Source organism: Aedes aegypti, chromosome 1 (genome assembly GCF_002204515.2).
Source record: "Aedes aegypti strain LVP_AGWG chromosome 1, AaegL5.0 Primary Assembly, whole genome shotgun sequence".
Lineage (NCBI taxonomy): Eukaryota > Metazoa > Arthropoda > Insecta > Diptera > Culicidae > Aedes > Aedes aegypti.
This window is the reverse complement of record NC_035107.1, coordinates 30,329,997-30,348,930: the sequence shown is the minus strand read 5'-3', so window position 1 is coordinate 30,348,930 and position 18,934 is coordinate 30,329,997.

Genomic DNA, 18,934 nt, shown 5'->3' with positions numbered 1-18,934 from the left:
CCTCCATACGATGCATAGTCTCAGTAGTTTTCAATCAGGTAGGCTGTGACACAGCAGCCTGATCTTGCGTATGACATCTGATGATGACATATTGATCTGATTTCGACGACGGACCAGGTAGGACGCCGGATGCAATTTTTGAATTATTTAAATTATTCCTCGTGTGTCAACCTGCCTGCACGAAGTGTGAAGAAACGTGGAGTAAGGCTTCGGACATTTTGGGATATACTCTACAGCAAACTTCGTAAACACTGGGTGACCCGATTCTAAATCAGAATGGTTCCCTAGGCTCCCTTTAGGCGGATACGAATAGTCAAACGCTTGCAGAAGCTGAAGCATTGTCTAACTAGTCATTGAGATTCACAGGGCAGTTCAAAAAATGGCGTTTGAAGGGTCACAGATACTTAGTTGGTGACTTCCAAAACAGAACTGAAAAGTAGCACTTTTCAGCACCAAAAAGAGTGCTGAAAAGTAGCACTTTTCAGTTCTGTTTTTGTTGTCAGGAAAAGTAGGCCGTTATGTGGTTAATTTCCTTGATATAAAGTAGGCTTATATGCAACGTAATGGCAAAAAAATATTTTTGCAATTCCGTTGCAAATCGGTCTAGGGGAAGACGGGGTAAGAGCGCCCGCCGGGGTAAGACGGACCACCTTCAGTTTGGCATGAAAATGGCGGTTTTCTTAAAAGTTCACCAAGCATTCCATAAACACAAAATTTTTGACATTCCGAACCATTTATGGTGGTATTTACATTAAATTTTTCACAACAAATATCAAAAACAAAATTTCTGCTCGTCGATATTGAATTTGATCTAAATTTAACAGATGCTCACTTAAGCATTTCGGAAGGGATTTTTTTGTAAAAACATAACAAATTACCCGCCCATGCATCAACAGAAATGTGAAATATGCTTCAGTGAAGTGAAATATGAATTGTAAATATTTAGTTTTGAAATGAGGTCATAGTTGTGCAAATTGCGTAAGCGGGGTAAAACCGACCACTGTTGATGGAGTAAGACCGCCACCCCTTTGTTATACCAAATAAAATGACTAAACCATTTTGAAATTTGTAACAACGATTTACATTGCTATTCAAGTAAAATGAAATCAATTTTGTTATAAATATAAGCCAAATCCGTATATTTTACCAAAATATGGGTGTCTCAAGGTAAAAATAAGTAAACATCTAAGTTTTTGAAATTAATTACCCCTAAAAATGTTTCAATATCCCCGTTAAGCAATGTAGAATTCATAAAACATTATACTTTTCAGAATCATAGGGAACTGGTATATTTTTTCATATGAATTGATTTTGACATATAAATTAATATGCTTTTTTTTGTTAATATAGCGTGTTTTATTTACAGAGATATAGATTTACATATACATTGCAATATAATTTCTAAGGGATTCATTTGTTTTAAGATTGTCAGGGACTTCTAAATTATACATTATATATCTAATGAACATTTTCAAAACTTTACCTTTAAGTCTTCTGTTACAATTTATTGTAGCATAATGCAAATTTTCGAAAGAAATGTTATTTTGTTGAGCTACAAAATGAATATCTGCAATGATTTCCTGCCACAAGTTGTATACTACACTCTGAGAAGTAATCATGTTCAAGTCATTACCAAAAACATATAGCTTTTTTCCATAATGCTTTTCATATAGCTCTTATTTAGAAATTGTATGGATAGCGTTCATTATGAAAATCACATACCTTTTAAGCATAAAGACGATGGATATGGAATCCAATGGAAGTTGGTGCTATAGACAGAATCATATACATTTCATCCAAAATAAATATAGATAATAATTGGTTCTTTAATAAAACTGAAATAATATTTAAATGGCATTTACTACAAGATTATTTGAAAAAAAAAATCTCAAAAATAAAAGTACGCTAGAGTAGTACATTTTAAAATTATTTATTTAACATAACGTATTAGAATCCACGTAAATGATTTCTTTTTTGACATGCTTTGAGAGGGACCAAGTACTTCCCCAGTCTTCAAATCTTTCATCATCCGGGTATTCGAATCCACTACCTAACCATCTCATAGTTACTACTGGAACCTGCAGCAAAGTAATTTTTGTTGTAGGATGGTCGGTACAAAAATCTAAAACAATGGAACTATGTTAACAAAATTTAAGCACAAAACTAACTGCCGAATAAAACATCTCACCTAGATATCGTCAAACAGAACTTTAGAAAGTTCTCAGTTGTATAGAATTAGCAGCGAATTTCTTCAGCGAGCAAGGTAAATGCTCGCAAATACTGGTTTCACATTCTGAAATATGTACATAAAACTATTTAATTATTGAAAAGTTTATATGTACCAGCTTACCGTTACAAATTTGCAAAAGCTCGTCGTTAAACCAAAATCTGCTACAAAATTGTATGCAGTGGCCGCCATCGTAGTACTAAATATAAACAGATTTTTTTCACAATATAAAATCATATAACATGTATCTGATTTTTCAATTACCGAATGGGTAAACGATATCCAATAAGTTATATGTGAAATTCAAACGGCTTCCATATGGTTATTATTTAAACCTCGTTGGACATTCATATAGTCTTTATTGGGTGTTAATAAAACCTATCAAATATGAATTCTGATGCGTGTATATGATTTTCCAGATAAATATAATCGGATTAATTGGCTCAGTGTAGCGCACATGCTGAAAATTTGTGCTCAAGAGTTTCTATTTGACCACAATGTTGGCAGTCTGGCTGGTCTCTTCTCTCCTGTCTGAAAAGCAGTTCATTATGGTGCAGCTTTCCATGAACCAAAAGGAAATACAGTGGGGATTCGCTCGTTGGGGGTCCGCTACATGGAATGACTCGATGGTTGGATGTTCGCTGGTTGGAAAAAATGCCAACTAAAAAGCACTCGAAGGTCAAAAGAAAATGTCAAACTGACTTTGACGTCTGACTACCGGCGCATAGAGCTTAGTGACATTTGAACACACGTAGACTAACATACGCTCGTCATACACAGTTTGTTTTTGTTTTCCTCAAAGAAACTTGCACACACTTTCCAGACTCATCAAAATGCATATGGAAATATTACCCAATTTGAAAAATTTACACCCGGTTTCTGGGTGTTTTTCTAGACTGAGTGCATATTGTTTTCCTCTAAGGTTCACAACTACATCTACACTAGGGCACCCATACCATTGGGCGTGATAACCACTATTGAAGTCTCCATATATAGAACAAATGTGTATGTATATGTGCATTTCGTGACGATTTGCGCTCCAGATGCGTTAGTCTGGAGCATTTTCACAAGCTGTCAGTTGTTCCAACTAAAGGGTCGGATTCGTTAGATGGAAGGCAGTCGTGTTCCAACCAGCGAATCCCGGCTGTATATAGATTTCTCGTCAGAAGAGAGACACGGATGGTTGATGTTTTTACAGACTGTTTTCCAATGCCGGGTGAACCGAGTGGTGACTCCAACAGGCGGTAACTGCCTAAGCAGATGGTTGAAGATAATATTGGCCGCTGGGTTGTCAATCATCTGTTGCGGAATGTTATCCATCGTTGCTGTTATCAGTTTTAGATGTAGAAGATCCGACGGAATTTGTTGCATTTGCATGTATAGCTGTAAGGAGGGTGTTGTTACGTGAGCGGACCAGTTTCGGACGTCTTCAGAGCAAACTCGTAGTTTTAGGTTGAGTATGCTTTAAGCTGTAATTGTATCATTAGTTTAGTTCATATGTTGTACATTTCTTTTTATAGGTTAACTTACATTGATTTGTCCTCAACTTTAGTTTGTCCGTCGTTTGTAACAGTAGGGTTTGTTGCAATTTATGTTTAGGCTAAATGTATTATAAATTGTGTTTAGAATATATTTAGTTTAAGGAATTCATTTCATACTCACAATTCATGTAATTTAACAAAGTTAGGATTAATTTAGAATAACAAATTATAGATTTTCGTAAGTAGTTTAAGTAGTAACAAATTGATGCACTCTACCAGCTATCATGCAAGCATGACTTCTTACTTTTTAATGACAGCTGTCCTACCTAAGCTCCCTATCAGAGCAACATCATTCGTATGTCACTCGGTCTGCTTCCCTGTGGTATCTCTATGAGGGCGGTGCTGAACGCGCTGATCCGTGTTGCCAACACGCCCCCGCCCGTACTGCTTCAAGTGTCCTTAAGCTGTAACAGTTTCCCTGGCTACATCTAGGACAGCGAGCTTAGTCGCCGGTCGTCGCATGATACCAAAAGAAGTCTGGACATCCGCGCTGCGAACTCGTCCATCACGTCCAGGATACACCCGGATGATTCTTCCTCTGATCCAGCTGTTTCTCACTCCTTCGTTTACGACGATGACCAGATCACCGACGTTGATCGCCTTAACCTCTCCAAACCACTTCGGCTGTCGAGCGATAACCGGAAGATATTCTCGGATCCATCGCATCCAGAATCGGTCCAACATAACCTGAGCAAGTTTCCAGTTCGACCGTAACGCCGCACCCTCCTCAGTTGGCCGGACAGATGGTTGGACGACTCCGCTGGAACTCAGCAATAGGAAGTGGTTCGGCGTTAGGGCAGTAGATTCCTCACTTTCCAGCGGAAGGTAAGTTAGAGGTCGCGAGTTCACCGTAGATTCAACCTCCGCAAGGGCCGTTATGAACGTCTCCTCTTCCGGGATCCTCGGCATCTCCATGTACGCTAAACCTGACTTGACTGAACGTACTAGCCGTTCCCACACACCTCCCATATGGGGGGCGTACGGAGGGTTGTGTTTCCATTGAGTTTCGACGTTCGTAAACGTCTCCGCTAGACCTCGGTTTACCGCTTCGATCTGTTGTCTCAATTCTGAGCTAGCCCCCTGGAAGTTGGTACCTTGATCCGAGTATATTTCCTGCGGCGCACCTCGGCGGGCGATGAACCTGCGTATTGCCATTTTGCACGATTCAGATGATAGGCTATAAGCAATTTCTAAATGCACAGCTCGGGTCCCCAGACAGGTAAAGAGTGCTACCCATCGTTTAACGCTACCTCGTCCAAAGCGAACATTAATCGGGCCGAAGTAGTCCAGCCCCGTAAAGGTGAAGGCCCGGACATACGGCGTGAGACGAGCAGAGGGCAAGGGAGCCATTGGAGGAACCTGTGGCTTGCATTTGTAAACTCTGCACCAGTTACAGCCGTTTGCCACTTTCTTAACGGATGTCCTCAAGTCAGAAACGTGGAACTTCTGGCGAATCTCGTTCACCACCGTTTCATTGTTGGCGTGTCGATACTTCCTGTGATACCAGTCGATCACTAGTTTCGTGACATAGTGATCTTTAGGCAGGATGACGGGAAATTTGCTCTCGTCCGAAACACATTCCGCGTTTGCGATGCGGGATCCCATCCTCATCACTCCGGCAAGGTCCAAAAACGGAGATAATTTGAACACTCGGCTGCTCTTCTGGATTCTTTCACGTTTATCTGGCTGCAACGTAAGGTTTCTTTGAAGAATACTACATTCCTCTGTATACTCGTTCGCTTGAATCAACTTGAACACAGCCGACTCAGCTCGTTTCCATTCCGCGCTGCCTAGGGTTGCTTTTCCGTCCTTCGTTCCGTTTCGTCGCATCCTCTTGCAACCAAAGCGCAGAACAAATGCCACTGAGCGGGTTAGCCTCTCCCACTTTGAAAAACGTTCAAACTCGATGATCGGTTCCGTCGGAAGTTGCTGGTGCACATGAACCACTCGTAATTCTTCCGCTGTAATTGGTTCGATCACTTTCTCTGGCCAATCAACCTCCGGCTCATATAGGAATGCTGGGCCCTTGTACCACCTGCTCTGTTCATCGAAGCATGGCCCATGTCCCCACTTGGTGGCTTCATCAGCTACGTTCATCTTCGATGGGACTTTCCTCCATTCGGTGACTTCTGTTTCCTCCAGGATCTCTGTTATCCGAAACGCTACAAACTGCTTGAATTTCCGTGGATCAGATCGTAGCCAGTTCAGCACTGTTGAGGAATCACTCCACAAGGTTTTGCGCTTGATCTTCAAAGAGTGCTTTGAAATGACAGATTTTGCGAGGCGTGCTCCGATCACAGCGGCTTGCAGCTCCAACCGTGGAACTGACAGCAATTTGATCGGCGCTACTTTGGTTCTGGCAGATACCAGGCTACAGCGTACTTTTCCACAGTCCACAATCCGGAAATAAGCTACGGCGGCATATGCTGAGCTGCTAGCATCCACAAAAACGTGTAGTTCAAGCGAATCATACGCTTCAGGATTGTATCCGGGAAAATAGCATCTAGGTATCTTCACAGTATGCATCGTTCCGAGCAATTTGGCATATTGCTCCCATCGGTGTACGATATCCGCTGGTAGTGGCTCGTCCCAGCTTATTCCGGATCTCCACACTTCCTGAACGATCGTCTTGCCATGTACCACGAAAGGAGCGACCATACCTAATGGATCGAAAACGCTCATGACGAGGCTCAGTAGTTGACGCTTGGTTGGCACGACGGAATCATCCAGTAGACGTTGTAGATCTTCTCGGAAAGCCATCGAAAATACGAAGACATCCTCTTGTGGTCGCCACACCATCCCTAAGACTCGTTCCAGGTTGCTGCCCTTATCCATTGTAAAACTCTTCACTGACTTCGTGTTTTGTTCTCCAATGCGTGTCAGCACCTCTGGGGAGTTGGACATCCAGTGCCGAATAAGGAATCCTGCCTTCTCGTGGACTTCCTTGACATCCAATGCTAACTGCACCGCTTCCTCGACCGTATCGACACTGTCCAGATAGTCGTCCACATAGTGATTTTCCTTTATCGCCTCGGACGCCCTCGGGAACTCCGCCGCATACTCCTCCGCATTCAGGTTTTTCACATATTGGGTTGAACTTGGCGAACACGTCGACCCGAATGTTGCAACGTCCATGACATATACTTGAATAGGATCGGATGGATTTTCTCGCCACATGAACCACTGAGCTGTTCGATCTTGCACTCTGATAAGCACTTGATGGAACATTTCCATTATATCGCCACTGATGGCGATTGCTTTCTGTCGGTAACGGCACAAGACGGCTTGCAGAGAGGTTAGCAGATCAGGTCCTTTTAGGAGAACGGAGTTTAACGATACGCCTTCCACCGATGCGGCGGCATCCCAAACGACCCTGACTTTCTCGGGCTTTTTTGGGTTCACCACGACACCCAAGGGTAAAAACCACGTACGTTTCGCATCCATCGTCTCCAATTCTCGAGGAGTGGCTTTGTGTGCGTATCCCTTAGATACATAGCTTGCGATTTGCTGCCTAACGTTGGCATATAATGCTGGTGATTTAAGAAGACGACGTTCCAAGCATTTTAGTCTCCGCTCAGCCATAGGCCTGCTATTGGGAAACTCAACGTTGTCAAATCTCCACAAGAGACCGGTTTCGAATCTGCCGGTATCAGTCCTGTTGGTGGTTGTTTGGAGAATCTCTTGAGCCCGCTTGTCATCTGCTGATTCCTTCACCTGAGTTACCGAAATGCCGACACTTTCCATGGAGAAAAAACTTTTCACCAGTCCGTGCAATTCGTCGTCGCGCGATTTGGTGCAAATATGCAGAACCCGCGGTGACGAGCTTCCAACTTCGTTACCAGATCGGCCGTAAAGAACCCAGCCCAGTCTAGTTTTGGCTACAACCGGCTCGTGTTCTCGGCCTTCCCTCAATTTTAACGTAGTCTTCAATCTAGTGTTGTCCAAGCCTATCAGGATACCTGGAACTGCGTCGTTGTAGCTTTGCACTGGAAGACCCCTCAGATGCGGATATTTGCACCTCAACTCCTCGAAATTCACAGACTGTCGAGGAAGCTCTAGCCCTTCGATGGTTTGTACTCTGCGTATAGTAAACTTCCTATCCGTACTTAATCCAGAAATATCAAGCTGAATTTTCTGGGATTCCTCTTCCACTCGCTCAACTCCATTGGTCCATTTCATACAAAGCGGAGATGTTGGACCCTGCACACCCAACTGTTCTGCCAAAGATCGCTCCAACAAAGTGGTATCGGAACCACTATCTGTTGTGAAACAGACGACAGCGTAATTACTCAAGTTTGTTATGTTATATTTTAGAGTGTTAGCCCCAATGTTAAACTGTGCCACTCTTTGTTATGATGCTCTTCATCTGGTGTCGGATCGGCTACAAGAACCAGAAACAAGTGATTTGAAAAGTGCGGAAATAGTGACGGGACGAAAAGAAGTTTCGGAAGATGAACAAGATTCCTCCGAGGAGGATGGTGAAGATTACGAAGATGCGGAAGGTGGAAATACGCCATTGAGAAGAAGTCAACGGCAGCGGAAGCTTCCAGAACGTCTTTCGGATTATGAAGTTTGTGTGGCATTCGCGTTAAATGCTGAAAATTATGTGGACGAGTTGCCGGAAACCGTTGAAGAGCTGCGTAAGCGAGAGGATTGGCCCGAGTGGGATGCGGCGATCAAGGATGAGCTGAAATCGTTGGAGAAAAATCGCACCTGGGACCTGGTGGATCTTCCCGCTGGTAAACGCGCTATTTCAAGTAAGTGGGTCTTCAAAATCAAATACACGGCAAATGGAGATGTTGATAGATACAAGGCACGCCTCGTGGCAAAGGGATGCTCCCAGCGCCAAGGCTTCGACTATCAAGAAACGTACGCACCCGTAGTTCGGATTAGCACTGTTCGCACGTTGCTAGCAGTAGCGGTCCAAAAGAACCTCCACGTCCACCAGATGGATGTTCGTACCGCCTTCCTGAACGGAAGTCTTTCGGAAACCGTTTATATGCGCCTGCCCACAGGATTTGAGAGGGGGAAAAAGGTTTGTAAGCTAAACAAATCCCTTTATGGCCTGAAACAGGCGCCCCGCAGTTGGAATGAAAGATTCAACAAATTCATGGTGCATCTTGGCTTCAAGCGGTCGCAACACGACAGTTGTTTGTACGTACGGAATAAAAACGGAATTGTCTCGTATTTGATTCTTTACGTGGACGATATCATCTTGGCATCAAGCTCATTGGACGAGCTGGTGAAGATAAAACGTTCCTTGACCCAGGAATTCGAAATGGATGATATGAAGGAACTAAACCATTTTCTTGGTTTGAAAATAGAAAGAAACATGGAAGAAGGGACTCTAATTATCAATCAGTCCCAATACATTCGTGCGTTACTTAAGCGTTTTTCCATGCAAGACTGCAAGCCCGTGTCCACCCCACTGGAAGTGAACTTGAAGCTGACAACGAACGAATCAGAACCGGTAACGAAGCATCCGTATCGAGAACTAGTAGGGTGCCTCACATACCTCATGTTATCGTCACGGCCTGATATTAGTTCAGCTGTAAACTTCCTTAGCCGTTTCCAAAGCGGAGCAACTGACACCCACTGGACACATTTGAAACGAGTATTGCGCTACCTACAGGGCACAAAGGATGACAGCCTTGTTTATCGACGCAACAGGAACTCAGAGCCCCTTGTTGGATTTGCCGATGCCGATTGGGGAAGCGACGTCAACGATCGAAAGTCGACATCTGGAAGTCTGTTCCAGGTCTTCGGAAATTCGGTACTCTGGACCACAAGAAAACAGCCAACCGTATCCTTGTCGTCCACAGAAGCAGAGTACGTGTCGCTCAGTCAGGCGGCATGCGATGCTGTATGGCTCAGAAACGTTTTGAAGGATCTCGGAGTCGATTGCTGCTCTCCCACAACACTGTTTGAGGATAATCAATCCTGTATCCATATTGCCAGCAAACCTTGTGACCAGAAAAGGTTGAAACATTTGGATATACGCTACCATTTTATCCGTGAATGCATTCAAGCCGGTGAAATACGAGTGGAGTACCTACCGACGCAGAAGCAGGTTGCGGATATGTTTACCAAGAGTCTTCCGACTAGGAGCTTCCAGATACACCGTCTCACGCTTGGTCTGAGAGGGGGTGTTGTGAAACAGACGACAGCGTAATTACTCAAGTTTGTTATGTTATATTTTAGAGTGTTAGCCCCAATGTTAAACTGTGCCACTCTTTGTTATGATGCTCTTCATTTTCTCTTTTGTCGTCTCATTCTTAATAAAGCCATCACTGCGTTAACAGCAAACTGTGTTTTCGTCACTATCCAAGAATGCAAAGGTTTGCACCGATCGACCGTTGGCGTGAAGGATAACCGGAATTATACGAAATAAGATTTCCTGTTGCTGCCGATGAACGGAGATTACGCCGGAAACCTGAGACGATCCTTCTGGTCTTGTTTCTCTTGGATCTCCTGGGTGAAGCAACCGATGATGTCGTTGTTGGCAGCCATTTACTCCGCAGTTCGAGGCTTTGCACGGCCATTTACCATGCGGATACAAGCAGCGTCTACATAGGCTCACTTCTTGGGCCACCTTCCACTTTTCTTCCAAGGTCCTCGACTTGAAGCTACTGCAATCCTTTGGTTTGTGTCCGGGTTTCTGACAAACCATACAAGGACGCTCTGTCCTCGTTTGGCTGGATGGTTCTGGTTTCTCATTCTTGGTATTCACCGTGTGTATTTCGACTTTCCCTTTCGGCTTCTCGTGTTTGACGATAGTTGGTGTTACACTACTAGCTGCTGTCACGATCACGTTCATGTAGTCCGCAAAGGTTCTCAAATCTACGTTCTGCACTCGCTGTTTATGTATCGCCCAATCTAGCTTGATATTGGCCGGCAGTTTTTCAACTAGCTCCTCGATCAAGATCGGGTTAGCCAGATGCACCTGTTGTCCAGTCGAAACTAGATGCGTACAGAAATTCCTAACAGCTAAGCCGAAACTGATGATCGTTCCCAGTTTTTCTGGTCGCGGTGTCGGAGTTGCGCGCACTTCAGCCAGCAGAGAACTGATGACTGCTTCTGGGCGTCCATATAGAATCCGCAACGTGTTGATTATCTCAGGAACGTTCGCCGGATGAAGGAGAAAACTGCTCACTGCTTTCCTCGCATCCCCTTTCAAGCATCGTTGCAATCGCATCAGGTTCTCCGAATCGTTGTACCCACAAATCTGCGTGGACGTCTGGTAGCTGCTCCAGAACAGGGGCCATTCCGTAGGGTCCCCAGAAAAGCACGGAAGGTCTTTGGGAACCACATGGCGGGCCGCCAGCTGCTGCGCATTCGGACCGTACGGTGATTGGAAGCCCCCATACTGCAACTGCGGATTTTGAACAGCTGGTATGGGTGTTTGATAACTCGACACACTCACTACAGGAGGACGAAGTGGCGGTCGAGATTCCCCCCCTGACGACATTGGTTCGGATTGCATATGATAAACGGGAAAGGGAGCATTCTGTGACACTATGGGATTCAAATCTACGGGCTGGTTTCTACTTAAGAAATAGTTACCGGAATCAGGAGGCATGTTAGCTTCGTTCCTAGATATTTGAGAGTACCCTAACTGCCCTAGCGTAGAGGGGAAAACGTGAGATGGTTGGACACAATTTTGTGTGATTGGTTCGCCGATTTTTCCTGCAATGACTTCTGCACTTGTAGTACTCACCACAGTCGAACTAGGTAGTACATACGGATTATGCTGCCCAACATGAGGATCCATCCACGTGCGCCTGACGTATTGTGATTGATCGTATCTCCCAAATGACGATACCGGTGCCGGGACCCGAGGAAGCATCGAACTGCCGCCGACAGTTGAACCAATAACCGGAGCCGGCTGGCTAACTGCACACGAACTCGGATGAATATCGGTCTGCCACGATACAGTGGGGTGCACGGCTGGAATACTCGACAGCGTTATGGATTCCGTCCGCGGCGTTGATTGTAGAACTGGTGGAACTGGATTGGCGGTATTGGTGAAACCTCCTTGGTATACGGTCGCTATAGGCGAGATGACGTCGTCGAACGAGTTTGAAAACACACCTGGTTGGGTCACTGCCTGACTGGATCTGATTTCGTGGCTGCTAACTGCTGCGACTGGAGCTACTGCGCCATCTACCAGTGTCGATCTCGTTGCCACGACGTGGCCACCGGCCTGTGATGTGAGTCCAGTGGAAATATCTTTTCCAGAATTGGCCCTCAGGATCACTTGGTGGTTGTCGATCCAGCTCCGAACTTTATCGGCACTTTCGGCTGCGCTGACCCCGCTGTGTACACTCGCTCTCGAGCTCGTCTTCGCGCCCTCATCCAGCTGGGCGTGAAGTAACTGGAACTTACGGTCCAAAAACTCCTTTTCCAGATTCATCAGATCGTCCATCATTTTTGCCCTCCTTTCGGTTTCCAGCTGCAGAGCCTTCTCCTGCATTTCTCGATCCTGTTTAGCCTTTTCAGCCATCAACTTGGCTTGTAGTTCCTTTTCTTCAACCAGATGCTGCATTTCCAGTTGCAACCTTGCCTCAATTGCACTTGCACTGGTCGATGCTGTGGATTTTTCCGATAACGGCGCTCGAGAACTCCTCGGTCGGCAAAGCGCGCACTGATAGCTACGATCTTCTGCTTCAATGCTATCGCCGACGCCGGCGCACGAAAAGTGGTACCATCGGTGGCATCCATCACACTGGACCATCTTGGCTTCGGCCGAATTTGGTTTCCTACATGCAATGCACTGAGCATCAGCAGATGCTTCATGAGGGATGTGTTGAGACCTCGGCATGTTTCTACGAGATTGCAAGCGATCTCAGTAAATCAATCTTAAAGATTGTTGTTACGTGAGCGGACCAGTTTCGGACGTCTTCAGAGCAAACTCGTAGTTTTAGGTTGAGTATGCTTTAAGCTGTAATTGTATCATTAGTTTAGTTCATATGTTGTACATTTCTTTTTATAGGTTAACTTACATTGATTTGTCCTCAACTTTAGTTTGTCCGTCGTTTGTAACAGTAGGGTTTGTTGCAATTTATGTTTAGGCTAAATGTATTATAAATTGTGTTTAGAATATATTTAGTTTAAGGAATTCATTTCATACTCACAATTCATGTAATTTAACAAAGTTAGGATTAATTTAGAATAACAAATTATAGATTTTCGTAAGTAGTTTAAGTAGTAACAAATTGATGCACTCTACCAGCTATCATGCAAGCATGACTTCTTACTTTTTAATGACAGCTGTCCTACCTAAGCTCCCTATCAGAGCAACATCATTCGTATGTCACTCGGTCTGCTTCCCTGTGGTATCTCTATGAGGGCGGTGCTGAACGCGCTGATCCGTGTTGCCAACAGAGGGTGTGACATCCATAGTTCTTAGATATCGGTTTACCAACAGCGCCTTCGTTTTCAGTTCTGGAGAATGTAAACCCAAGCCTCCTTGCATCCGTGAACGAAAAGCATCGATCATCTTGACCCGTTGAGCTGGTACGCCATTCCATAGAAAAAACCCCATCTGTTTGGTGAACTGAGCGACATATTTGTTTGGCATTGGCAGGATTGAAGACAAATACCATAGTTTTGAACATATACACCCCTATTCTTGTTTACGTACGAATGCTCTTTCGATCGAAAACCGTTTTGCATTCCCGTTTACGCCAGCAAAATCAAGTGGGCCATGGATTCGAACGAACAGGATTCGATCGAAAGTTGGATCCGCCGTAAACAAGAATGAGAGTGATATATGCATTGAGAAGGATGACTTTTTGTTTTATGTTCAAAAGACGTGGCCGATGCATCCATAGTAAACCGTTTACATTACTATAAACTGCTTCCCAATTGTGAGTGACCGTATCTTTAACGCTGTTTTTGAAAAAGACACCAAGAACTCTAATCACATCTTTTTGGATGAATCCAGTCCAATTTGGTAACGGGATACCAATATTCATTGCTTCAGTCTTCGTCAAATTCAGTTTTGCTCCTGCAGCTCGCCCAAAACGCTCAAAACAGTCCTGAATTCGACGAATTTTTGATGGGCAACGAATTATAATTGTTATATCGTCAGCATACGCTATGACACATTCTCCAGGGCTGTCGCAAATTTCCACTAAAGCGTCCAAAAGAGGCTGAAGATAGAGCACAAAAAGCAGCATGCTTAGCGGGTCCCCTTGCCGTACAGAGCTCTTGATTGGAAAACTTTCACTGGTGCATCCATTGATTACTATCTGCGATTTTGAATGCACTGAGAGGTCGGTCAATAGATTCACAAATCGGCGGGCGGTCTTACCCCGTCTTCCCCTACTTTTTATCAAGAGAATGGACAAGTAGGCCGTTATCTACTTTTCCTACTTAAAGAAACAGTGCTGAAAAGTGCTACTTTTCAGCACTAATATCAGTATAAAAAACGCTCGAATAGAGGTTCGCCTCTGCTTGTTGATAGTGTTGGCAGATAAAATAATCATAGTAGGCGTTCAGACCGAACGTCAATCAAAGTAACCTAGATTTAAATTCGAATAAAATTGTTCTCTTCTGTTTCTGCCACTGCCAAGACCAGTTCGTTTTATTGCCTACTCCAATAGGTTATTGGCACAAGTATTTTTTCCAAAAGAAAATTCTCGAAGCAGAAAATGTCTCTCGGCGGAGCTGGCGGAACCAAGCGGAACGGATTCCGCAAATCCAGCAGCAGTTTCAAAACCAGTCAAGCCTTCCCCCCATCGAGCGGTTGTGCGGTCGTAAAAACTGACCCACGTGGAAGTTTGCGGTGGAAACTTATCTCGAGCTGGAGGAGCTGTGGGAAACAGTTAAGCCGAATTCCAACGCGGATGGAACGCTGCCGGCGATCGACGAGAGGAAGTGTAGAAGAGCACGTGCGAAAATTTTTCTCCTTCTGGATCCCATCAACTACGTGCACGTGGAGGACGCGAAAACGGCCGGTGAGGTTTGGGCGAAGCTTGAAGCAGCATTTGAGGATACCGGTTTGACGCGTCGGGTTCCATACAAAAGTTGTTATGTGGGGGAGGGTGGGGGTCCGAAATTGACAAATTTTGCATTACGTAATATTTGAATCATCCTCACATTCTACGAGTGTGAGGAACATAAGGCTTTATCACTCGCAGCATCGCCAGTCAACTTGGACGTCTGGCATAGGAGAATTGGTCACCTGAACGTACGCAGCTTGAGGCTTCTCGTGAACGGCCTTGCTACCAGGGTCGAGTTCCGGGAAACAGCGATCGACAACTGTTCGGTATGCGCCATGGGTAAACAAACTCGTCTTCCATTTCCAAGCAGTGGTCATCGTGCATCCGGCGTTTTGGAGCTTGTCCATACGGACATTTGCGGAACAATGGAGGAAACTTCGTCAGGTGGAAGCCGGTACTACGTGTCATTTGTGGACGAATGGACGCGACGCACTGCCTTCCATCTAGCGAATCCGACCCGTTAGTTAGAACGACTGACAGCTGGTAAAAATGCTCTACACTAACGCATCTGGAGATCGTTACGAAACGCACATTTACATACGCATTTGTTCTATATATGGAGACTTCAATGCGACGGTACTGACGTCAAAGTCAGTTTGACATTTTCTGGTGACATTTGAGTGCTTTTTAGTTGAAACCTGAGTGGGAATATTTTCCAACCAGCGAACATCCAACCATCGAGTCATTCCATGTAGCGGACCCCCAACGAGCGAATCTCTACTGTATTCGTCTGCTTCCTGGAGACGAAGTACGAAGCTGAGATGCTGAACGCATTTCGTGCGCCAAATTGAGCGATAACGGTAAGGAATACTGTAATAAATCGTTTCAGAAACGCCTTGCCGAAGCCGACTTCATCCACCAAAAGTCCACCGAATATACACCGGAGCAAAACCGGTTGGCCGAGCGTGTCATTCGAACCGTTGTCGAGTGTGCAAGATGCATGCTCTTCGAGGCGAAACTACCGAAGTCTTTCTGGGTGGAAGCGGTAGCAGCTGCAACGTAGGTGATCAATCTGTCATTCACCAAAGGTCACGATTTAGCACCAGAGGAGGCATGGAACGGTCGGAAGCCCGATCTTTCTCATGTGCGAGTTTTTGGTGCGAAGACGATGATCTACATTCCCAAGCAAAAGCGGAAAAAGTGGGATACGAAATCTTCGGAGTGCATCCTGGTCGGTTATGACGAGCTGACCAAAGCCTACCGGCTATATGACCCGGTGAAGATGGACGTAATCAGGAGCCATGACGTAGTTATCCTGAACGAGCTGCCTCAAGCCGAGGTGAAGGCTAAATCAGCTACTTCAAAGAGTTGACTTGCTCGCGAGCAACCGATTCCGCAAGATGAATCAGTCCGGCCTACACGTGAAGACGGCACATACGATAAAGGTGCGTTTGGATCCGACGAAGATTTTTATTCGCAAGCTGTTCGCGGTGAATACTCAGAAGGTGCTGAGGGTGACGTGACAATTACGGCGCTCTCACCGCGACAATCTTCAAATCCACCGGAGTCACAGGTGTTGAGGCGCAGCGGTCGGGAGCGCGCAGTTCCAGGCAAGTACAATGATTTTGTATTTGCGAAAAAAAGGCTTTCCGTTTTCCCCTTCTACAGAGCAGCCCGATCAAGCCGGTCAGAGCAATCGGCAACAAGGATTGAAGGCGAGTAAACGTCTGGCAAACGGAGGTGTTGCGAAACGACGACGCGTCGCAGTGGCGATCCGCTATGGACAAAGAGTTTCAAGCGCTTATTGACAACGACACGTGGGAGTTGGTGCAGCTTCCGGCCGATAAGAAGGTCGTCGGCTGCAAATGGCTCTTTTGACCTAAGCAGGACGGGAAGGGCAACGAGATCCGTCACATAGCGAGAATCGTCGCTCAAGGATTTTCGCAGCGTTACGGGTTCTACGATGACGAGGTCTTCGCGCCGGTGGTAAAGCAAACGACATTCCGGACGTCGTTGATTCTTGCCAGCCGGAGAGGTTCCATCGTAAGGCACGTCGACGTAAAAACGGCGTCAACCAGAGGGGTACCATGTCGGCGACGAGAGGAAGGTCTGTCGATTGAGGAAGAGTCTGTACGGCCTGAAGCAGTTAGCGCGCGTATGGAATCGCAAAGTGGATGCGGTTTTCAAATCCATGGAGTTCAAGCCGACCGAATCGGATCCTTGTTTATACGTACGACGTATGAATGGTTCGGTTGTGTATATCCTGATATACGTAGATGATATGGTCATCGTAACGCAAACGAGATGGATCAGCTGCCGAACAACCACAACTATATGAGCTTTGAATGAGGTCTCCTGTATGTAGCTGAACACACGCGGCCAGACATATCTGTGAGCGTGTCGATTCTGGCACAAAAATCCAGCTGCCCGAATTTGTAAGATTAGGCAGAAGCGAAGCGAATTCTTCGGTATTTGTATATCACCAGAAATCGAAAGCAGCAGCTAGGTTGCAAATGTTCGTCGATGCAGACTGGGCCGGCGATGCTCGCGACCGGAAATCGAATTCGGGCATGACTTTGATATTCGGTGGAGAATCAATTTCATGGTGTTCACGAAAGCAAACGTGCGTTGCTTTGGGTTCGACCGAAACGGAGTTCGTGGTGCTCGCTGAACGGTCCTATAACACTTCCCCGAATACCATTACCCCGAAAACCATCTCCCTGAAAACCAATACCCCGAAAATCATTACCCCGAATGCAACGTTACCCCGAATGACACATTACCCCGAAAACCATTACCCCGAAAACTAGTTCCCCGAAAATCAGTGATGCACTTCAAGAAATTCTTCAAGGAAGCTCGCGAATTTGAGCCTAAAAGTTTTCGGCCTAATAACTACTACTATTCCTATTAGTGATTTTTTATTCTTTCAATTATCGGCTGTTCTTTCGAGGTAGTATAACGGCAGTGTAAAAGTTTTAATCAATGGTTTTCTCTTTGAGTTATAGGATGTTCTTTCGAGTTGTACCGTTTGAGTTAAAGTTTGAGCGATAGCGGTAAAAAAATCGACTGACAAAATTGTCTTGAGCGAAATTTAAAGTTGACAGTGACTTCAGACGAGCAACCTTGAAAATAATCCCCTGCATTACTTGTCTGTATTATATACAAGAGATTTGTCCTTCTTTTAGTTATCGGCTTTTCTTTCGGAAGTTGCACTAGCAAAGTGATTGTTGGCATCATAATTATTGACGCTTTCATCAGTGATTTTTTCTTCTTTTATCATAGACTGTTCTTTAGCGATTTACTTTTGAAAAAGTAATCAGTTTAATATCAGTTAACATTTTCATTTGACATTTTTCAAACCATAGTCTAGTTCCATTTTAGAATATGTTGAACTTGCATTGCCTTCATCAATATAAAAATATAACTATGCATTACAAAATAATATGACGCTTTTGAAAGAGGGTGGGAGAGGTCTCTAATATTAACATGTCAGCATTATCATCAGTTCGAAAAATGATTTATTGCTGTGAACAGAACCATTCTCACAAAATCAATTACACGCCTGTGAGTGAGATTTTGGTTCTCACTTGGCCCATGAAGAATGGCTGTTGATTAAAAGAAGAATAAATCTTTGATAACAAGAACATGAATTCAAATGAAAATCAAAATTCTTTAAAATAGCACTCAATTTCTTGGGGTTTGTGCTAACGTAAGAACCTCGACACCACTTATAAGACGCGACGTGAGACAGGACACAACACTTATTGTTCTTACAACGATTAAAAGGAGTTAAAATTACCTTTTTAGTCGACCGGTTTCGGGCTCGATGTTGCCCATCTACGGGACGATGTCCGACTGATTACATAATTTACTAACACTAGTATTCGTACTGTAGTCAGTATACGTCGAGAAGTGTTGAAGGTTACTGCATTTTCAGCTTAGTCAGGTGGAAGAGTGGAGACACAATTGGAGCATCGTCCTCATTCATTAGAGGACGATCAGATGTTGCGATATACATGGATTCCCATGCATTCAAGTGAGATGTTTTTCTGACGTTTTTAATCAACTTTGCATTCTCCCAGTCAACAGTGTGATCTAGGGTCGATGTATGTGCTGCTACACTTGAATCATTAGCACGTTCGTTTTCGACCGCGTTCCTATGTTCTCGTAGGCGAATTTTGAACTTGCGTCGAGTCTGGCCGATGTACACTGCAGGGCAA